Below are 23,626 nucleotides of genomic sequence, written 5' to 3'. Positions count from 1 at the left end.
CACTTGCAAATAATAAATGTTTAAGAGTCAAAGTGTCTCTTAGTAGCATGTTCTCAAATGTTCATTTATAATTCAAAGGAACTTTTTAAATACAAGTATAAACTAAAAGTTAAAGTGATGAAAGGATATACTTGGGTGTTTGGTAAATTTGAAGGAATATTAATAATTATTACTCTTATTGTAGTGATTATAGTTTTTGTTATTATCGCTACTATTGTAATGCCAAAGATTTATTATTCTTCACACGTCTACAGGTTAGAGCTTCTGACATATTGCTCTGTGTGTCTAATGTCACACTGTTTTTATTATATCAACATTTATTAATGTGACTATTACCATCATATAGGACAAATTATATGACAGACTGTTGTATTTCTGGAAAGTTTTATCATAACCGATCACAATGCCACATGCCCCGCTCACTGCTATTATTCCATTGAACATTTTACTGCCTCTACTTCGCCTGCCTTTCTTCTTATCCCAGTCAATCATAATCTCACTTTAATTGCCTCTTTTCTGGAAAATACACACATTATCTTCCTTACTCCTGGAATTAATAACTTCTTTGATGGTTTGTCATCTTTTTTGTTCTCCAGTGCACCTTTTCCAATTAAAATGGAAATTAAATGGAACTGAATAGGCGACTATAATCATGTACATAACACTTGATGGATTTGGATTCCATCCTGTGCTAAATACAGCTCTTTATACTTGAGCCTTTCTCTTATTGTTTCCCACATGCCACTAGACAAATGTAAATATATGTCCATTGTCAGCATATTTATTCTGATAGATGATAGATAGATAGATAGATAGATAGATAGATAGATAGACAGACAGACAGACCCTGGAAGACTTATTATTCACTAGGATTTTCATTTTCCAACCCTGGATTTCCTAATCTATTTGAACTAACAATTTAATTTTCCTTCTTCACTTATTTGTATTTGTTTTTATTTGTTTTGATCTTTCTTGTTTGGATATGATTCTTAAAACTATTGCCTTTATGTTTCTTTGACTTCACCCTTGTGAATACAAAGGCTGCCTGAAGAAGAGTTCTTCATTTGCTCTGCTGATGTCCTTGGTGCTCCACACTTGCCCTGCTATGCTCAGGGGTCTCATGGCCTGGCCCCCTGATATTCCCACCTCCATGCTCAGTGAGGCTTCGACCCCTGAGCCAGGCTTGACCAAGACAAGAGTGACATAATCTGCTTCACTATGGGCTTGACTTTCTCTATATTACAGAGGATTCTGATAGTAGATCACCCTCCTGTGTGTGGGAGATAATGGACATCTCCTGAATTTCCTCCTCGTTTCCTTTACGTTCACTCTAATTGAAGGCATAAGACCCCACGGCTGACTTCTGGGTATTGTGTTACTTTCCCCTAGGTACTCCATTTTATAAGACTAGAACCTTGATATTTTCTTGTTTACATTTCAAAGAAAGTTTGCCCATTCACCTAACTATCTATTACTATTTTATATACATTTATATCTGAAAAAGTAATTTGTACTTACAATTAATAAAACTAAAACCATAGAAAAGGGAAAGAAATAAAACAAAATCACCAATAATCCCAACATAGAAAGAAGGGATGTTTACATTTTGAATATGTTCTCTCTCTTTTAAAAAATCTTATGCCTCAGAATACCTATTTTTCAAAATTCAGTTTATATTGCATGCAATTGTTATTTAAACTTCTTTATGTTTTTACAGTATGTCATGAATATTTTCTTGAATTAATGTTCTCTATATTAGTCAGCTTGCCTGCCATAACAAAATCCCACATGTCATTGGCTCAAACAACAGAAATTTATTTTCACACTATTCTGGAGGCTAGAAGTCCAAAATGAGGGTGCCATCAGGTTTATGTCAGTGGCTCTTCTCGACTTGCTGATGGCCACCTTCTAGCCGTGCTTCGCATGGTCTTTCCTCTGTGCACACAGAGGCGAACAGATCTCTGGTGTCCCTTCCTCTTCTTATAGGGACTCTGCCAATCCTATGGGATCAGAGCCCTAACATTTTAACTTTATTTAACCTTAATTATTTTCCTAAAATTCCTGTTACAAGCTACATTCATATGGGGGGTTAAGACTTCAACACATGAACTTGTGGGGGCACAATTCAGTCAATAATAAACTCTTTAATTTAATCTTAATAGTTGCAAAAATTTTAATTATGTAGGTATATCATAATTTGGTTGAAAAAATTACATCTTATATACTTGGGTCATGTTCAAATTATTTCTCTCAATTTTTTTGAAATTATAACTAATAGTGTAATGAATATTCTTCCTCATATGTAAAAATTTACATTGTTTCTCAATTATTCCCTATTGAATATTTCTAAAAATATAATTACTTGGTGAAACAATGTTTAAGCTTTAAAATTTATAATACCAAACACTTTTCAGAAAGGGCATGCCAATTTATTCTTGTAATATTGGGTTAGCCAAAAAGTTCATTTGTTTTTTCCCCCCATAAGATAGCTCTAATAGTGCTTAGTTATTTATAACTTTATTTGAAACAATTTTGTTAGATTGTATAGATTGTATTGTGACAGCTATCATGTCAGCATGCATTAAAAACATCAAAATTGGCGAATTTTTGTGTAGCTATTTTAATATTGAAGATGGAAGAAAATACACAACATTTTCAGCATATTATGCTTTATTATTTCAAGAAAGGTACAAACACAATTGAAATGCAAAGAAAGATTTCTGCAGTGTATGGAGAAGGTGCTGTGACTGATCAAAGATGTCAAAAATGGTTTGTGAAGTTTCATGCTGGAGATTTCCTGCTAGACCATGCTTCATGGTCTGGTGGACCAGTTGAAGTTGATAGTGATCAAATCAAGACATTAATTGAGAACAATCAACATTATACCATGCAGGAAGTAGCCGACATACTCAAAATATCCAAATCATAACATTATTGGTGAAAATGGAAAAAGGTGTCTTTTATTTTAAGGAAAAAAACTAAGCGGACTTTTTGGTCAACCCAATAATTTTGATGAGCATGTCCTTTTCCTTTTGCTTACCAGCACTGGTTATCAATATTTTCTTTAAATATATGCCATTTAGATACAAGAAGGACGTTTTCTTGTAGCAAATTATTCTTTTCATTTTGACACAAGAAAAATGTTTTCTTATATCAAACTATTCTTTTCATTTACTGTATTTGATTAGTAACAGAGCTTATCATGCTCCAACATTCTTCCTTCTCAAGTGATGGGGAATAATCTATTGTTAAGGCAGCAGATCAGCTGCTTCTAATCAAACCTCCCTGATAGCAGTCACTTCACTTGCTAGCTCATTAGAACTCCCTAATGCCTGGGTCTGTCACCTGTGTAACCTTCACTATTTCATCTCTGTGACTTGCTGCTAGCTTACTTGGCTAATTCATCTCATTTTGTTTTTGAATAAACCATTTTCTCGGTCAGGTTTGACTATCTCTGCCTTGTACACTTCTCTCAATTTCAGTAATCCTAAGAAAACTAAGCTCAAAGGTCACTTTCTCTGAATACCTTTTCTGATTTTTCCATTTTTATTAAATATCCAATTTCCTTTATAGCTACACAAAAAAAGATGTCCAATAAGTTGTAAATAATAATATTATTACTGTTGTTATCATACTCATTTAGTACATTTCGTAGAACTTCTCCCACTGTAATTTAAACACAGCTTTTCTCCGGACTTATTCAACAGACTGACGACACAGTCCTTGAAAGCAATGTACATCTCCTGTTATCGTGCAAGAGAGTGGGCATGGCAATAAATTTGTTTAACAAATGAACAGGGTACAGAAGAATTATCTTGGTTTACAGTCACAGTAATAAGGTCAACTCAATCCTTGCCTCCCTTTCACCGTAGGGGCTGAACTTGCCCCTAAAATTGATTGCTTGGGAACTTGGTACTTGATTCATGCCTATCCTTTCTCATATAAGCCTGGATCCCACTTTTTTCTAAATAATGTTTTAAAAAATTTTTAGAATGGTTTTAGATTTATAGGAAAGGTACAAAGTATAGAGAGTTCCCATACACCCTCACCAAATTTTTCCTCTGGTTCAGCTTTTATGTCAACATTATTATATGGTACAATTGTCATCAGGAAACAATAGTACATTGCAATCATCTAAACTCTATAGATTATTAGAATTATACTTTTCCCCCTAATATCATTTTTTAGTGTATTTCCCAAGGTTCCATTTTGCAGTTCGTTGTCATGACGCCTTACCCTTTTCTTGCTTTGATGGCATTGGCAGGCGTGAGGAGTCCTGATCAGGGACTTCGTAGAATGCCCTCAGTTTGGATTTGTGTGATGTTTGTCTCAGGGCTCAACTGGCTTCACAGGTTTTGGGGAGAAGACTAGAGGTGAAGTGCATTCTCATTGCATCACATCGAGGGCACATACTACTAACATCTTACTTTATCATTTGTCTCAGGTAGTGTTTGTAGAGTTTCTCCATTGTAAATGTACTTTTTTTACCTTTCCATATTTTATTATTTGGAAATATGTCACTACACACAGCCCGTACTCAAGAGGCTGGGAATTTTAAGTTCACCTCATTGAATTAGGGAGTAACTACATAAAGTATTGGGCATTTTTATGGAGGATTTGTCTGTTTTCTCCCATTTATTTTTTGTCAATTATTTATGTCAGTATGGACTCATGGGCATTTATTTTATACTTTGGATTATAATGAAGTACTACATTGTTTATTTTTTGCTCAACTTGTTCAGGCCTGGAACATCTGGAGCTTATTCAGGTGGTGTCCCATGCTCTTTTGCCATGTCCTCATCTTTGTGTCTCTTTGAGAGCTTCCACACTTTTTGGCCACACAAGTTGTTCTGACTCATTTTGTGTATTCCTTACTCCAAATCAGGGATCTGTCATTTCTCCAAAAAAGCACTGGTTCTGGCTCTTGGTGAATGATACAAGACCCAAGATCTAGGTGCCAAGTTTCTCCTCATGTTTGACTGGTTTCCTGAGTTGGATAGCCAGCAATGGCATTATCACATCAAAGGTTTGCCCACTGCCCATATTTCTCACTTCGGTCTAGAATTGCCTCCGTGCTCTTGTCTTCAGATGGGATTTAATGGCACTAATGTAGTCAAAACCAGAACCATCTATAATTTTAGGGCCCTATGTCTTGCCCTATACTACTGCTTATGCTGAGCCTTACCTACAAAGCTGCTGGCTTTCCCGCTCTTGCCCTTATCTTAGCAAGTTTCATTCATTTTAGTCTCAGCTCATTCTTCTTCCCCATCAGTCCAAATTATGACTAAGTTCCAGTAGCTCCGTCTTGTATAGGAATGGGCAGTAATGTCATTCTTGTGGGGCCTGGCTACAAGGTTTTTAGACTTCTGGAAGAGCTACATAAATATGGTAACTCTGAAAACACAGCAACTAAGAAAGTCCTCACTGATTATTTTGACCAAATTTATAATAATTATAGACCTATGTACTTTTTAAATTCTCTGAGCATGAGAAAATCTCGGAGTAATAGTGTTTTCTAAAGGTAGAAAATTTTGAAGCAGCAACCTGAAATGATAGGTCAGCTGGTAATGCTCATAAAATTTTTGGCTCACTTTTTTTTTTAACATTATGAATTCACACAAGTTGTAGTCAATAGATTAAAAAAATCAAATAGTACTTAATAAGAATGATGTTGCTCAATAGAAACTTAATAGTATATGTACAAAAGCTTTCATTTGTCCCCAAAGTCTCCTTCAGAATTTGCATGATTAAAGGACATAGCACGGTGGGTATACCACGGGAGCATAGTAAGTGCCTACTGCTGAAGTTAGATCCAAGATTCAAAGTTCTGCAATATACATCAAGTCCCTTATTTAATAAAAGGGACTAATTTCAAGTAACAGTTATAACTAAATTTTAGGTGATTTATTTGTGTCTGCTGAGTCATATAGTTTTCTTTTCCTCCTCCGTAACTGTGATGAAGAATTTTTGTTACCTTTCAACAGATATTTTTCACAGAGTTCCTGAAATACCCCATAGGAAGAATGTGTACAAACAGAAAAACATCATTATGAAATAAAAAGTTCATCTCATAAGATTATATAGAGGTTTTTCACTAAGTTGTTTCAATATAAATTAGAACATCAGTACAGTACAGTGGTTAGTGCTATGAGTTCAGGTTCCAGTCCAGGGCCCTTCATTTCCTGGGTCTGTGACCTTGAAAAAATCACTTCGTCTGTCATCTGGCAAATGGAACCAATCCAAATGCCAACAGCTTCATAGGATCGTGGTATGTTTACAAGAGCTTAAAGGTACACTGTTTAGCACAATGCCCAATACATAGGGCATGATCAATAATTGTTAGATGGTATTATTTACTCACACAAGAATTCCTATGCAAGTTATGATGATTAATTTTATATGTCAATTGTACTGGGCCACCAGGTGGCCAGATATTTGGTTAAACATTGTTTTGGTGTCTCTGTGAGGGTGTTTTTGGATTATGTCCATACCACTCAAAACAGATCCAATGTAATCCCAGTCAAAACACGAATCATATTCTTTTCAAATGATATTGACATGTAAATCAGTAGACTGTGTAAAATAGATTGTCTTCCCCAAAGAGGAATGGACTCATCCAATCAGCTGAGCATGAGACTAGAACAAAAATCCTAACCGCCCCCCTCCCCACCATGGTATAAAGAGAGAATTCGTCCTGGCTGACTGCCTTTGAAATAAGACATCAGCAGCTCTGCCTTTGGGCTCCAACTAAAACATCAGCTCTTCCCGGGTCACCAGCCTGTCAGCCTCAGACTGGCGCTATCAAATCTTCCACTCTCCTGTTTCTCAGGCCTTTGAACTTGACCTAGCACTCCACCCTCAGCTCTCCGGGGTGTCTCCACCTTGCTGACTCACCATGGAGATCCTGGGACTTGTCAGCCTCCCAAATCACAAGAGACGATTCCTTATAATAAACCTCCTTCTCTCTCTGTGCGAGTGTGTAAGACGGAGGGGAGAAAAGAGCTGAGACCGTGTCCACGTGTGCTCCTTTCTATCATGTTCTCGTCAGTTGTCATTCTCCTACCCTGTGTTGACCTGCCAGTGTCACAGTCATTAAAGTGCAGCTGGTGCTGGTGTAAATTTATAATTGGCGTAATCCTCATTGCTGACGTGTCAATATTTAACTTGCATTAACCTTTCCTTTGAGGCTGACAAATTGTGCATCTGTGGCTTGTTCGGTCTAATTTTTCATGTCATTGCCTTGCACAGCATACAGATTTATAATGTCACTGCGTGATGAATGCGGGCCCTTCCTCTGCCTTGGAGAAGGGTTTCAACCCACTTAGATTATCCATTGGTTTATTTATTTATTTTCGGGTCCACCCACCACCTATTTTTACAGGCTTTCAGAGAAGTTACCTCCCTAAGGCCCACATTCCGAGGACAAATGGAAGGGCACCCCTGTCAGGAATCGTTAGCATGCTGCTGCTAAGGAGCCAACACATTGCTCTGGCCTTTCTCACGCAGAGCATCCCTCATCCGTGTGTGCGTGTTGTCGCAGAGCATTTGTTGACGGAAAATGAGGACCGGTGAAAGAAAATTAGGTCAGGAGAGTGTGTGGGAAGCGAAGTGACATTCTTGTCAGTTCTACCTAATCTCCAAGAGAAGAGTTGCAGAGCTGCCAGTTATCATTGCCTTAGGACACAAACAGCTGACACTTAAGCTCAATTATTTCTATATCTCCTTTTTTTAAAAAAAACATAGAGTTGTTCCCTTCTCCCACTCTCCACATGCTTTGGATACAAAAGTGGACAAGTATCCAAGGATTCTCATTTGAAATTCTTGGACTGCATGCTAAAGATTTGGGACCGAAGGAGATTTAGGAGGGCTGAGTCACCCCGTCACAGTGTGTTTCCAAGCTAGGTTTATATACAACTCAAAAAGGAGGACTTGCGAGTGATCATTGCATCCAAGTTTCACAGTACAGTGCGAACGAAGCCACTTTCCCTGCCTCAGAGGAGCATTTTAGAGCAGTGGAGTTAGCCAGCTGCCCTCTAGCAAGTAGGTGTATTGATTTACAGTTACCCAAGATAAAGCTGAAAGCCATCCAGACCGTATATTTAAAAAATGGGGTAGATGGTTATTTTAATTTACATTTTATAAAAAGTTTGTAGAAAAGCCAAAGGAACTAATGATGAAACTTTTATCTCAGTTTCTGCAAAGGATTATTTACATATGTGCTATGAAAATGTAGCAATCATTGGTATATTTCCTGGACCCTAGATTAAACTCTAATATACTTAGAACATCTTGAAAGATTTTTGGAAATTAAAAATGATTAATATGTGTGTTTGAAATAACTCTTCATCTAATTCATTACTTATACTTGTCTCTAAAAACCTCAAAGCAAAACTAATTTGTTCAATTATTGCTTAAAATGATTTTTTCTGCTTCTTAATTTTCAAACAACATATGTAACATAAACAAAGCTAGTAAATTCTAAGACAAAAGATAAAATGTGACCTCAGATTAACTTTCCCAGTGCGAAGACCAGGTTGACAACCATATTTACTGTTACATTTTGCTTTCTTACAATGAATCATGACACATTTGTTGACCAAGTAGAGATATCCATTCTAAGCAAACCAGAAAACAAACAAATCAAGGCTAGAATATGTTATTTTTTCCCTTAGCCATAAGATCTGCTATTCAAACCCTAATACTAGCTTTTGTGGGAGCCCAGTATATAAAAATAGACCCAAACACAAAACTTTTAGCTGAAGGAGGGACTGTGTTCTGAAGCCCAACTCATAAACATGTCTTTTATCCAACCAAGTTCCTTTACATCGTCTTTATCATGCAGAATTTGAGAACTCCAGGTTCCATTCAACGCTTAGTTTACCAGTAAGAACACTATACCTAGAGGCTATGGAGTGGCCTAATTGAACTAGCAGAACTAGAATAAGAAATTAGGTCTCCTAGTTTATAATCCAGATTTATTTCATTAGAACAGGTCAGGAGACTTCCGTGCTGTCACAAGTTCATTTATTTATTCAATTCAATATTTAGTATGCATTTATTATGACAGACACTCTTCTAGAGGATGCGAATACAAAAATTGTCAGTGAAAACACTCCTACCTTTATAACGTTTACATTTTAGTGGAAAAAGACTGGTAATAAACACATATCATTATGCAAAACAGTCACTACAATATAATGTTAGTGCTTTATAATATAAAATTTTATTTTTTATTTTTTTATTTTTTATTTTTTTATTATTTTATTGTTGTTCAGTTACCGTTGTCCCACCTTTTTCCCCAGTGCTCACCCCTACCCGCCCCCCAACTCCCACAGTCAATCCCCCCCATTGTCCGTGCCCGTGAGCCCTCTAATCCTGTTCCTTTGCTTGCCCCTTCCTTTTCTTTCCCTGTTACCTCCCTCCCTCCTCCCCTCTGGTCTCTGTCAGTTTGTTCTTTATTTCCAAGTCTCTGGTTTTACTTTGCTCATTTGTTTGTTTTGCTGATTAGGTTCCACTTATAGGTAAAATCATATGGTATCTGTCTTTCACCACCTGGCTTATTTCACTTAGCATAATATAAACTTTTAAAAAGTGAAAAGGACAATAGGGAATGTGATTTTCCATAAAGTGGCCAGAGAAGGACTTCCAGAAGCAGTAGTATTTGAGCAGTCACCAAAATGGGATTAAGGGAATGCGTTGTGGGAGAGAATATTTACGGCATAATGAGTGGCATGTGCAAATGCCCTGCGCTGGGTATGTTTTTAACACACTTAAGGGTCGCCAGAAGGCCAAAGGAGCTAGAATGTGGTGAGCAGGAGCTGGGGGGTGGGGAGGAGACTAGGGTGGGGGGTGAATTCTGGAGTCCATGGAGGTCATTTCAGATTCATCTGAACCTGCTGGGATGCAATCGGATGCTTTAAATTGAGAAAGTGACATATTGTGGTTTTCATTTTGAAAATACAAATTCTTGCTGCTGAAGGATGAACTATGGAGAGGTGATGTGGATCCTGGCCAGCAGGATCCTGTGCTGTGGCAGCAATAGACAAATACACACGGACTACAGAAATCCTGTGGAGAAAAAGGGACACGTGGCCCCTGTCTAAGGGAGAGAGGGCATAAGGGCCAGAGAGAGCCCCTGAGAAAGCCCGACCCCTGCCCGGACAGGCTTTTATTGCTTTTCTGGGCACATTACATTGGGGATGGTCCTCTTTTACTATGCACAGGTTCACCGCAGGTGATTACCTTTTACACACAACCAAGGGCAGAAGGCTGCTGATTACTTCAAAGAGAAGGAGGTTTACAGCTCAAGGGGGAAAGTGGTTGAACTGGTTACACTCCATACTTCGGTGGTTTAGCACAGACTTTAGGGAGTTCAGGATACTCAGTAAACATTTGCTGCCTCAATCCAGGGTGAGGGAGTTTTAGCAAAAGCAAGTCTCCCAGCAGCCGAGGTACAGTGCAGGCCTGATTCTCCACTGGAGAACCTGCCCGTGAGCGTGGGTCCTGCCCGCCAGCCGTTGCTCCCACTGGCTTTTTCAAGTGGGAACTGGGCAACATTTCCCGGGTGGAACAGTTCCCTGTAAGGAGGTAAAATCAGAAAAAGTTACAGTGACTAACAAAGAATAATACCAATTCTTTACACATATAATATCTTCTCCCTGAAGCCCTTCTATACTTTTAATTGAATTTCTACAATTATTCTGAGAGAGAGATTATGTCACAGGGTATTAATTCCATTTAACAGATTAGAGACTGAGCTTGTAATGTAGGAGATGAAGTACTTACATTTCAAGGCCAGCACTTTGTCTCTTTATCTAGTACCCCGTAACAACTTTCCCTGATGGATCGGCAGGGGCAGGGTAGGTGAGGGAAGGGGAAAGGTTTCTACTCTGAAGAGAAAGCAGTTTTCTAATTTAGTCCACACTTACCCAGCACATACCGCGCACCAGACAGAGCATCAGGCACTGGCGGCCTGGGAAAAGTCGATTCCTGCTCGGGCAAAGTCTACTCTAGGGCATAACAATAGCATCAGTTTTTCAGTCCTCACCGTATGCTAAGCATTTTAGAAGTAACACGTGCTTTAATCTTCCTAATAATCGTACGGTTCGAGAGCAATTCCAATCAACATTTTACAGAAAATGAAATTAAAGAACAGAAAGACTAAAGAACTTACATGAGATCACTCAGTGTGTCATTCATGAGCTTGGGGTTCAGGCCTAACTTAAATCACAGAATCTGCTCTCCTACCTCTCTGCTGCTTTGACTCTTTGAACACTCTCTTGCACATGTTGAAATATCTCTTGCATTCCTCCCTCATTTCTTTGTACCCTTTCCTTCGTTTTTGCTTATCTTGGTGTGTGAATTTGGGATACCCATTAAATAAGTTATATATATATATATAAAATTTATATATGTGCATGTATATATATACCCATTATATGTATGGCTTAGCCTTAGAGCAATAAAGTGATTTTATCCAAGTTTTAACATGGTTTGTGTGGCTAAAAGCCTAATTTTTAATCTACTCACTTATTTATCACATCAGTGGTAAAATATTATAACTTAGTATCTTATCTGGAGTTTATTGATAATTTTAGACCTAGGGAAGTGAGTTAGCTGAAGGAAGGGAACATGAGCAGTATGTATTGATGTGGAGAATAATCCATACACTGGAACGCCATGTGATTAGTATTATCGGGGCTAATGTTATTTATACAATTCTTTAAGTATTTCACTAAAAAGGTTAGTGATTATCCCTTCAATCAGCAAGGCCCCAAATCTTGTTTAAAAGTAGAAATTTTCTACATTTTTCTCTGCCTATAAAATGGGACAGTATAAAGTAAATAGACGGGGTTTTTTGTAGCAGGCATAACTCTCTAGATTCTGAAAACTTTAGTGCACTGTGAAAACGGTCATTTTCCAGTCAGTCAAGAGATTCACTGTCCAAAATGGTAGTCACTGGCAACATGTGCCTATCTAAATTTAAACTAATTAAAGTTAAATAAGATTGAAAATGTACTTCCTCAGTCTCACTAACCACATTTGATGTTCTCCAGAGCTACACGTGGCTAATCATTATTCTGTTGTACTGTGAAGATATGAAACATTTTCATCATCACTCGTTTCTATTAAAAGATGCTACTCTGTAGTTTTGTCTCCTATTATTCCAATGTTCAGCAATTGTGGGACGGAACAGAAATTAAATTTTGCTCTGTAACCCTCTGATCAGCTTTACTAGAGATGGAAATCATCGGTCAATTATGGCACCACAACCGCCCCGATACCATGTGTTTTACGGCATCTATGAAATAGGCAGATCATTACCATGGTTACTGCATCACATAATATGAGCTAATGAGAAGTAATTCACTAGTAAAAGGCAACACAAAAGATGTGTTTGATTAAAGCAACTGTTTCCCATATGTTCTCTTTTGTCAAAGATTCCAGTTATTGTGGAGTGTGGGGAGTGTTTATGAAGCAAGCCATTAACCCTTATCTTGGTGATTACCTTCCAGTCCTCAAATCAAATCCATGATGTGGCTCAAAGTGGGGACTAACATACAGATGGGAAAACCAGTGATTCTTTTCAAACCCCAGGCTAGCAATTTGCTTCCAGGCTAACTTCTTTTGGAAGAAAACAGGTGAACAAATAAACAATCATTTTCTCATGAGTGAAGGTGAGGTCAGCTAAACATCTGCTTTATTCTTGCCATGTGGCATGATTTTCAGAGGAAATTGCTATGGTTGTAACCAGAATGTCAAAATGCTCATTTTTTCCAGCTTCGGTGGATCTTGTATCCATTTGATGGAAGTTTGTTTTCTGTAGCCCTTATACATATGCAAAAACATACACCAGAGAAAGAAAGGGAAGAGAAGAGAAATAGATAGGAAGTAAATATTGCTGAACTCCTGCTTTATTTTGAATCTGTGTGAGATGTTTAAATTAGATGGGGTCATTTAATGTTTACACGTTATTTGCTATATGTTTTGTTTTCTTCTCAGTTTTACAGATGAATATTCTTAGAAGCATTAAGATGAACTACCCCACTCATGTTCCCAGAATTGTTGAAGGAGGGAGGTTAGAGTCTTCCTGACCTGAGAAGCTGTCATTGTATATAACAGAGGTAAATATAACATGCTGATTTTTTTGCTTGAGCAGATTGCTTTGTTAACCTAGTTAGGTGAAGAACCAACCATGCAAGGGGACTGTACAGCGAACTCCCTTGGGGGAAAAATCAAAGGTTTATTGAGAAGCTACTCTCAGTCATGTATCAGATTATTTGCCTTAAAATGGATCTTTGAATTTCTATTAAATTGGATGGAATAGATATTTTTAAACAATATTTTGATAAATTCAAATATTCACCTGTCAGGGAAGCTAAGGTTAAATACAAGCAATTACCATAGATTAGTACCTGCTACTATGACATTTTTCTAGAATAGATGCTAATTCTATCAATGTCAGATAACAAGACACTTCTGATATTCATGGTATAAGCAGATATAAAATGAAGCCGGATAAATCCCAGCAAGGTTGATTGCTAATCAGTGGGCAAGGCTCTTGAATGTTAAGGTGAAGAATAACAGATATCGAAATTCAAAGGGCATCAAAGGAATAAATCCGGGGAGAGGATAAGAAAGGAAATCAAAGGAAGAGAAATGTTTGGGGCTTTTGCATCTGACAGGGGTGCAGGGCCACTTGGGAACACTAATGCTACATGAGGACAATTTATTCTGTTGCCAGAAAAGCTGGTTATCTTCTGCTCAGTGTGACCCATTGAAGTTGGAGGATTTCAGTAGCTGCCCCTTTAGGGAGATCCATCATTTTCAATACAGCTGTTCCACCTTGACTGGCAAAGCGGGTGGCACATTGGAAAAGAAACAAATGGCTCACTCGTGCAATGAGATACTTTCCCCCAAATGTTCTCTGACATGACAATTTCTTCGGTGAAGCAACTTGGCCCTTCCATTGCTCATAAGAAGTGGATGTTGGTATGTCAAAAAAGACTTCCACAGTTTCTGGAAGCAATGAACATGAACCCTGAGAGAGACATGGCCCTTTTGTTTTGTTCCAGAACCAGGCAGAAAAAACAGATAGGTTCAATTCAATAACAGCGGAGAGGAGGAAAGATTGTCATAAAAGTTATTTTTGTTAGTTAACTGTGGTAGATGTGTGCATGTAATCTCATCATTAAACTCTGTTGTGGCATATTCCAGATTACATAGTCCTGGTGATAGTTTATAAGACGTTCCCCAAGCGTGTATGTCATCAGATCTTTATTTCAAGTCTAAATAACATGGTCCTAAACAGTTAAAGCCCACTGAATGGTAGTTTAAGGAGAGGATTTCGTCAGCTCTGATTTGCACCTCAAACTCCTTTCACCTGTGGTTAATCCTGTACTTGTAAGTAGTTTTAACTCAAGGTTTGGAGTCTCTCTTGCCCTCACCCCTAAGGGTGCTGTCTAACACTCCATCTTATTTCCTCACCCTCTGCACCCACCTACTTTTCTTAATGCAAGCAAGGGTTTGCTTCCTCTGGAGGCCTGTGTCATTGCCCAACAACTCCTCTTGGAGAAAGGAGCCTGATTTTTGGATCCTGATGCTGGAAGAAAGCTGGGGACTCTCATGTCTCCTAGTAGCCTGGCTTATAGGGGGAAAGTCTAAGATGTTATCAGATGCTTTTCATGATGAATACTAATTAACTTCCCGCCTATCTTCTGCCCATTTTTCTCAGAGATGACTTATGTCCCCTCATACTTTAAGCTATTTTGCCAAAGTGTCCCTTTTACTATTTCTGGGGATGCCAAGGAGCCATCTACCTTGGATGAAGGTATTAAGGTGGTTCATTGTCTGGAGGTAATTTACCATAATAATAAAACTTACTGAAAGTTAGTGGGCTGTTCACTCTTTTGCCTCGAGTCAGCAAGTCTAAACAAGACCAGCATGAAATTCTCTTCCCTGCTGGGTCAGGACGCTCCTGCTGCCTCACCTCACAACATTTCTGAGGGGGGCATAGGACTTCCTCAGAAAGAGGAGATGATTCTGTCAAAGAAGGGACCACACTTGATTTGTTCAAAGCTGTGTACTTCACACTATCTTGCAGAATAGCTGCCAAATAGTCGGTGCTCAATAAATGTGTATTAAATTAAATGTTTACTTTATGTTGGAGACCATTATGGGAAGAGGGAACAAAATATGCAAAACAATGAAGTTTGAACTACATGATATGTTCAGGAAACTGTACAAAATTGAAATTCCTGGCACATAAAATAAATGGAGGTTTCAGTGCATGAAACACTTATAAAAATGAAGAATATAAATGGGTTTGCCAAGACAGGTAGCATATAAAAAGGCAATAAAGAGTGATGAGAAAGAAATAAGTGACTCAGCTTGAAGGAAGACACATTTATCCCATTACTCAAACATAACGTAGTATTTTTTATGTGATAGAAATATTTGCTGGCCCAGGAGACGTAAACTTTATAAGATATTATTTGTTCCCAAATAACTCACACTCCAGAGGGAGAAGTAGGAGGTACTAATAGCTGCATTGTAATGGACGTATTTTAAGTGTCTTCTCTATAGTAGGTGTTTTCCAAATATTAAGTTTCCAAGGCTGCAGGGCAGGGCTTATTATTATTAGCCTCTTATAAATGAGGAAACAGAAGGTCAAACAGTGTCCAATGTGGAATACATAAGTATACATACACACATATGTACTTGTATACATGTACATATGTATATATGCACATATACATATATACATCTATATCTGTGTGTATTTCCTGTTTAGTTTATATAATTTTGCAATTAAATATAAAATGAACAGAACAACAGGACAGAGAGTTGTATATTACCATTTGTCAAATAGTCCAAAATGCTATATATCTTATGTGGATTTCTTAATCTTTATTTGCAACTCACAGTTAGTATAGATGATTAGGGAATCTTAAGTCTGCATTCGTCATCACAGCATCTCCAACAGGGTTGTACATGAAATGCATTAGTGAATTACTTTCAATCATTCAAAATTCTGTTGTATTTGAGTCACAGTGAGGAGGGCGTGAGGCTATCTGCGTTCGTTCCCAAGGTATATCCTTTGTTTTCATTGGTATTAGACATTTAGTCCTCTGGGGTGTGTATGGGCAGAAGGGGCAGTGTACAGAGGCCCAACGGAAGCAGGCCTGTTTTGCGTTAAAGAGCCGAATCAGCTTAGCACTCGCGTTGCTGTCTGTGTTTTATCCTGGGGCCCTGGGGACGCGAGCTAGTTCAGGGCGCTCTTCTGTTCTCTGTGCTGGGTCACAGAAGACTTCCAATAAGTGCAGGGCTCTAGCAAATCTGAAAGCAAATTTGATCGACCTGTACAAATTACTAGATACATTAGATTATAACTTTAATAGATTATTCTAGGGTCCTTATACCATTTAGTAAATTTGAGCCTAACCATTTTGGGTATATACTAAAACCCATCTCCTTCTACCTTGTATTGGAGCTCAGGTGTCTCTACAAAAACAACTGGATACCAAAAAAGATAATTATTTCTTTTTTATTAAATTAATGTTTTCTTCTGCCTCATAAGCCTAACTTGAATTGTATTGCATACTCCTCAATTCAAATAAAGTCCATGAATATATATCTCTTCATAATAAAAACATATAAGCACAATTTAAAATTACTATAGAACTAAATTTTATTATTTTACAGAGTATCTACCAAGCTTACTGACACGTTTCCCAACTTAAAGAGTCAGAAACTGAACCTGGAAGAGTGGGTAGTTCTGCTGGGTTATTGACCAGTACTCCATGTTTCTGGAGCCTTAACACTCCGAGGTCAGCAGCTCTTACCCATAAGGGCCGCTTGGAGTTAACTGCAACCCGCTGTGCTTCTATGCACAGCAATACACAAGTTCTCTGGGTGTCTTCATTGGGGCTCTTTTGCCGTTGCTCTTGTTTTCATCAACATTCAAGCTAAGATAATTCGGGACGATCACAACCAACCCCCCTCCAACTAATCCCCAGCTCTTCACAGACAAAAAAATCTAACAATTAACCCATCATTAGCACGTTAAAAGAAGATAAGGGAAGTTGAAATCATTAGTTCAAATAACCAAGTCTCAGGCAGGCAGAAGTCTCCTCCTTCTGGAGTAGAAGTCGGGCTGTGTATTTCCGCCTGTCCACTCAGACTTTTACCCTCAAAGACTGGATTTCTTACAGAAATACATTTTCCTGTCCATGGATACCTCCTGACCTCATGCATTCTGAGTTTTGTCACACATGAAAAGAGACTCCCTATCAACATTTCTACTTTGAAAAATTGCAAATAGGTCCTTAATTGGCCCATGATGAGTCTGTGGCCTTCCCTCGACCAATCACTTAGGCCAGGTCCGTCACAGCGTTTAAGATTCCGGCAGCTCCTAAGAGACAATTTTCAGAACAGGAAGGGAAGAGTGAGTTTTCCAAAAGAAGGGAGTTAAGTGAGGACATCATCAATGGGATAGGCTTTTTAAACTGGGAACCATCTCAGTCTGGGCCGTTTAGTTCAGGAAATCAATTGCACGGAATAGCTGTTTTGGGTCTGTTTGTCTCTTTCAGGGTTCCGTTAAAGTTGAATTGAATAGCCTTATAATGTTCTTTATTATGTGGAGGGGCAGGCGATCCCACAAGGCGCAAATCGCACTGCTCTTACCCACAGCTTCAGCGGGCATCAGGTTCAGAAGCTGTAAGTACAGCCCAGAACCCAATTGCATTTCAGCATGAACACCACGGTCTGTACAAAAGCGCTGATTGTTCTAATGTGGTGATGATGGCTCCTTAATCAAAACAAACAAAGTTATAGATACCTGTGAGATTATCATGTCACTGAAGCCTTAAGATTATCCAAAGCAAACCAAATTTCAAATAGATCTGGTTCAAAGATTGTAGGTAAAAGACTTGAGGATTCTAAATAAGTCAGAATCAGGCCACTAAGTCATTCCAAAAGCAGCCAGAGTTCAGCCATTGCTGATTTGTAATCTCTATCCAGTATTAGTGATGGTGGATGCCTGAGGGTAGAGAGGGGGTTTGTGCTCTAGGTTTCTTAGCTAGTGGTACTTCTAGAGAATAGGATAATACCTGCTGAGTTATCAGACTACACATCTAATCAATATGTGCAAATGTATATACGTCAGTTGAGAATGAGTTTCATATGAAAGTCGAAATTCTCTATAATGGAACCCCAAATCGTAGATGCTCAGCTCATTTTTTCTAGTTCCTTCAACTATCTCTGAGTCCCAAATGTGTGTTTGTCTCCTTGGGTTATTCTAAAATGTGTCGCTTGCTCCTATACCTTTTCTGGTGATATGGAAAGAGAAAAAAACTTCTCTCTGTCACAGCAGCGTCATTTTTCTCTACCTGTTACAATGCTTCATCACATTGCTTTATTTCAATGATTTGTCTTCAGGTGGTTGAGAAGTCACCACCCAATCCTTCTGGGGTATTTTTTCTCATGAAGATACCTCAGACCCTCTTTTTGAAGTCACTCTCCAGACCTCGCACCGTAGCTCAGAGACGGACACCTGCTTTGACTTGCTAAGGCTTTGATCACTTTCGTTATTCCCGCGGGTGTCAGAGACCAGCTGATTGCTTGGCCAGCTCATTTGCTTTGGTTCCCTGGAAACATAGTTGAGACAAACTTCTCTCAGTCTCTCTTGCGGTAAAGTGTGACCACTAAGTTCTAGCCCATGGATTGTCGGCAGGACTACTGTCTCCCACTTCTAGAACGGTCGCGTTAAAATTTCTCACAGTCTCAGGCCCTGGCTGGTGTGGCTTAGTGGATTGAGTGCCAGCCTGTGAACAAAAGGGTGGCCGGTTCGATACCCAGTCAGGGCACATGCCTGAGTTGCAGACCAGGTCCCCAGTAGGGGCATTCGAGAGGCAATCACACATTGATGTTTCTCTCCCTCTTTTTCTCCTCCCTCCCTACTCTCTAAAACTAAATTTAAAAATCTTTAAAAAATGTTCTCAAAATCTCAGGCATGAGCCTTTCTTTCCCAGTGACCAACTGAATAGGAATCTGCTGAGGGTCATCCTAGAGGGTCATCGCAGAAGCCACCGATAGGAAAGGTGCTGGTCCTTGAGTGATCATGTAAGTATGGTACCTGGATGGAAGCACCAACCTTACACTGTGAGAGGAGACCAAAAAATAGCACCAAGATTTGGAAGCTTCTCTGTATAGATTCAAGTGTTATTTTGATGAGTGAACTTCTTCCTCTGTCTTTAGTCAATATCACCTAGAAAGAGTTGATTCTGCATGTCTCCAGTGCTTGGTAACTTCTTCACTAAACTCATTCTTCAGCTATTCATTCAGTTTCTCTAGTCCCGTTCCATGACTCACACAAGTCAATACACAGTAACTTCTTAAGGATAGGTGCATTCTTTCTTTTATGTGTGCCACTGTGCTTGCAAAGCATGGCACGTAGCATGCAATAGAGACGTGCTAATTGATCTAGAAACCCCCAAACTGTGGGAGACTTACAAAAGCCAGTTTTACTGACTAGGTGGCCATCATTCTCAGCCTCACCTTCTCATTTTTAATAGATTTTATTTTTTTTAAGAGAAGATTTAGGTTTATCGCAAACCCGAATGGAATGGACAGAAATTTCTCACTTAGTCCTGCCTCGTCCACGCAAAGCCGCCCCCATTATGAGATCCCTCAGTGGTAGGTACATTTGTTACAATTGAAGGACCTACACTGACCCCTCATTGTTACCTGAAGTTCATAGTTTACCTTAAGGCTCATTTTTGATGTCGACACGTATCCGTCATTAGAGTGTCACACAGGATAGTTTCCTTGCCCTAAAAATCTTTTGTGCTTTGCCAATTCATCCCTCTCCCCTCCCTTTAACTTCTGCTGTTTTACTTTCTCCATAGTTTTGCCCTTTCCACAATATCATTTAATTAAAATCACATAGTTTATAGCCTCTCCAAGTAGTTTTTTCATTTAGTAATAGTCACTTGAGTTTCATTTATGTCTTTTCATGGTTTGATAGTTCATTTCCTTTGAGTACTTTTAGCATTATTTTAAGACTGATATTCCAATGTCTGAATGTATCAGTTTATTTATCCATTCACCTACTAAAGGACATCTTTTTTTTCAGGATTTGGCATTTATGAATACAAATGTTGTAAGCATTTGTATGCAGGTTTTTGTGTCAGAATAAGTTTTCAACTCACTTGGATAAAAGGGGTGTAGCTTCCTCACTGTCATTGCTGAACTATCTCAAAAGCATCATTGTTTGCCATGGTGATGGCAACTGGCTAGATGGGTTTTCCTTTCTTTTTTCTTATTTTTTGTTCTGCAGCTGACGAACTCAGAGAAAACCAAAGAACTTTCAGTTAACGTTCCCTTCCATTTCAAGAGTGGCATATCCCTTCTTTATGAGGAAGTTAGAGAAGCCAGATGTGCCAAGTCAAGTCTAACACACTCCTAGGTAAATATACCCACACAAACAGAGTTTTGGGCCACAGCTCTGCATGACCCCATAAGCATATTCCAGTAGGAAGTCCTAACTGTTAGCCACTTTTTAAATAGCCTGTTTCTCTTGATTTATGCTTCTCTTTGTCCCTCAACTGGGGCCCTTTGCCTTGCCTTCTGTTTTTGGTCCTTTAAATCTTCACATTCCAGCAAAGGTATTGGTATCCCCTTCCCCCACGCCACAACTTCAGGGAGCAACATCACATAGGACCCTCTGATGGGATCTTCCGGGGGCATGGGGGCAGCCTTCCATCCCCTTTGTGCCTCCGCCAGGGCTCCATGTCGCCGTGAAGATCTGAAGGCTGGGGCCTGTACCCTAAAGTAAAGTGTTCAAGAGTCTTTGGTAAAACCAGAAAATTTAAGAAAAACTGTGATTAAGATAAAATAAAGCTGTCTAAGTTAATATAAGAATCAGACTTTATTCCATGTGTTCTTCTTCTGTATCTGTTGTTTAGTTGTTTCATAGTTTATGAAAATGCAATAGTAATTGGATTTCCTGAACATCTGTATTTGGCAAAATCAAAAGTTAGCAATTAAATGACCGAGTTTGGGGTAGTTGTATACAAGTAGGTGTCTCTTCTAAAAAGGGGAGTGGAGAGCTGATTCTGCCTTCTTTATTCTTCTATGTTGATCAAAGATGGCTCATACCTGCAGACTCCTTTCTGTGGGGCGATACATAGCTGTCAACACTCACTACAACAGGAATATATTCCCTCAGAGTTCTGGAGGCTGGAAATCTGAAACCAAGGTGTCGGCAGGGCTGTGTGTCCTCTGAAAGTTCTTGGAGAGGATCCTTGTTTGACTCTTCCAAATTTTAGTGGCTTCAGGCATTCATTAGCTTGTCTGAATAACTCCAATCTCTGCCTCCATCTTCACATACATTCTCCTTTTTTCTGTGTCTCATATTTCTTATAAAGACAGTTATCATTGGAGTTAGTACCCATCTGGGTAAGCCAGGATGACCTCTTCCTCAGACCCTTAACTCAGTAACATTGCAAAGGCAACAAATAAATTACGTTGACAGGTTCTGAGTGTCCAGATGTGGACAGATCTTTTTGAGGGCCACAATTGAACCCACTACACCATATCTACAGTATTAGTTTTCCATTATTGCGATGATATATTATCCCAACCTTAGTGGGTGAAAACAAAACACTTGCTATTTTACAGCTCTGGAGATTAGAAGTCTAAACTCAGGGGGCATCAGTGCTGGACGACCCATGGAGGCTTGAGGAGAGAATTCTGTTTCCTCATCTTTCTTAGCTAATAGAAGTTGCCTGCAGTCCTTGGCCCAGTGAACCTTGTGTCATTCCCAACCACTGACCCCATCACTACATCTCTTACTACTGGCTGCTTCCCTCTTATAAGTGCCTTTGTGACCATATTAAGACCACTCACACAATCCAGAGTGCTCTCCCCACCTTAGTAATTTTAACTGAATCACATCTGCAAAGCCTCTTTTGCAAAATGAGGTCACATAGTCACAGGTTCCCAGGATTAGGATGTGGATATATTTTGGGGAGCGTTATTCAGTCTACCGCACTTACACCCTTCCCCAATTAAAAAGGCTCATTGAATACTTCAAGCTCTGGTCAATTAGATTAAATTCTGGGGTTGACCTAGTAAGGGATGTTGGAATAGGGGTGGATGGCCCATCCTGTATGGGCCAGGACTGATACTGGTGGGCACAGGTAAAGGCTCTGCTCTACCATTCACAAAAGAGTGGGAGCTCAGGATGGTGAAGGCTCTGATTCCTGGCCTTGGGTGTCTGGCCCCTCCTGCTCTCAGAGCAGTGGATTTTAATTTGCTGCTCTCCTCCTGTGGGGAACTTAAAGTAGTCTACAAGCATTTGGCTTATTAATCTTCATAACATCTCTGAACACCCTGTGAAGTTATCAAAGGGCATGGGAAAGGGCAGCCATAATTTTCCTTATTTCACAGACAAGGGAGATTGTGACAGGGAAGCAGTTCAATTAAGTTCTCTAATGAGTTGTGGAGAAAGACAGAAAAAGGACCCAGGCCTCCGGAAAAACCCATCAATTCTTCATCCCTCTACCACTATTTTGCTTTTACAACTTCCTGACTAAGGATTTTTAAAAACCATGGTCTGGGCTTTCTGGCAGGTGAGTTAGCAACAGGAGATGTGCAGGCTGTGCTCACTTATATGTATCTGTCTGTGTCCTGTGTAATTGCCTTCGAGAGGAAGCTTAAGAGCTAAACATCCCAAGATAGATGAGGCCATAATGAGGCAAATTCAGGGCTCACAAAACCCAATTTTTCCATAGAAATTATTGGCTAATAATGTGGTTTTTTTTTTTCCAATGGGTAGAATAGGTCTGTTTGCAATCTCAAATTTAAAATGGGCAAAAGGAACAACAAAACCTGTTGTATTCACTCAACTCTTAATGTGTTTTCTAAGAAATTTGCATATGCTCCTGAAGCTATGTTGGTTTAAAGTGAAACAATCTTCAACACTGTTTACTAGGGGAAATTCTTGGGGATCATCCTATGAGGGGAGAAGGAAAAAAACCCCATTCCTATTCCCAAATCAGACACCCAGCTACACTGATGAAAACACTCACTTCTCTGTTTTCAACCTGTCCTTTGTGTTACATGATAACACCACTTTGCAGACTTTGTGTCAGGCAGAGAAGGGCACCAAACTGAGGGTGAACACCGGAGAGATATGTAATGTGCAGCTTTAAGAGCAGAAGCCGTGTAGGAGTCCCACTTTGTTGAGTCCCTTTTCGATCCCTCTCATTTCCTGCAGGCGAATTTTTTAAAATCTAGCCTCTGTCATCTCTGCAGTCTCATGTCTTTGTTTAGACTTTGTTTATAAAGTTACATGTAACACATCATCAAAGTTAAATATTAAAATATGTAACCACAAACTCGGAATAAGAGAGAACAGGGGGAATAAATACCACCAAACCGACACCCAAATATTTTGAGTAATTGTTTTTCACTTATATTCTTATTATATTTTATATGATAAGCTGGCATAAAAAATTAACTTTATTAAAGTAATATTACTTTATACAGAAAACTCCATATTTACTAAAATATGTAAAGACATCCATATGCATATATACAACAAGCTAGCAGTAACACCTAA

The sequence above is a fragment of the Desmodus rotundus genome, chromosome 4 (assembly GCF_022682495.2).
Source record: "Desmodus rotundus isolate HL8 chromosome 4, HLdesRot8A.1, whole genome shotgun sequence".
Lineage (NCBI taxonomy): Eukaryota > Metazoa > Chordata > Mammalia > Chiroptera > Phyllostomidae > Desmodus > Desmodus rotundus.
Note: the sequence above shows the minus strand (reverse complement) of the source record.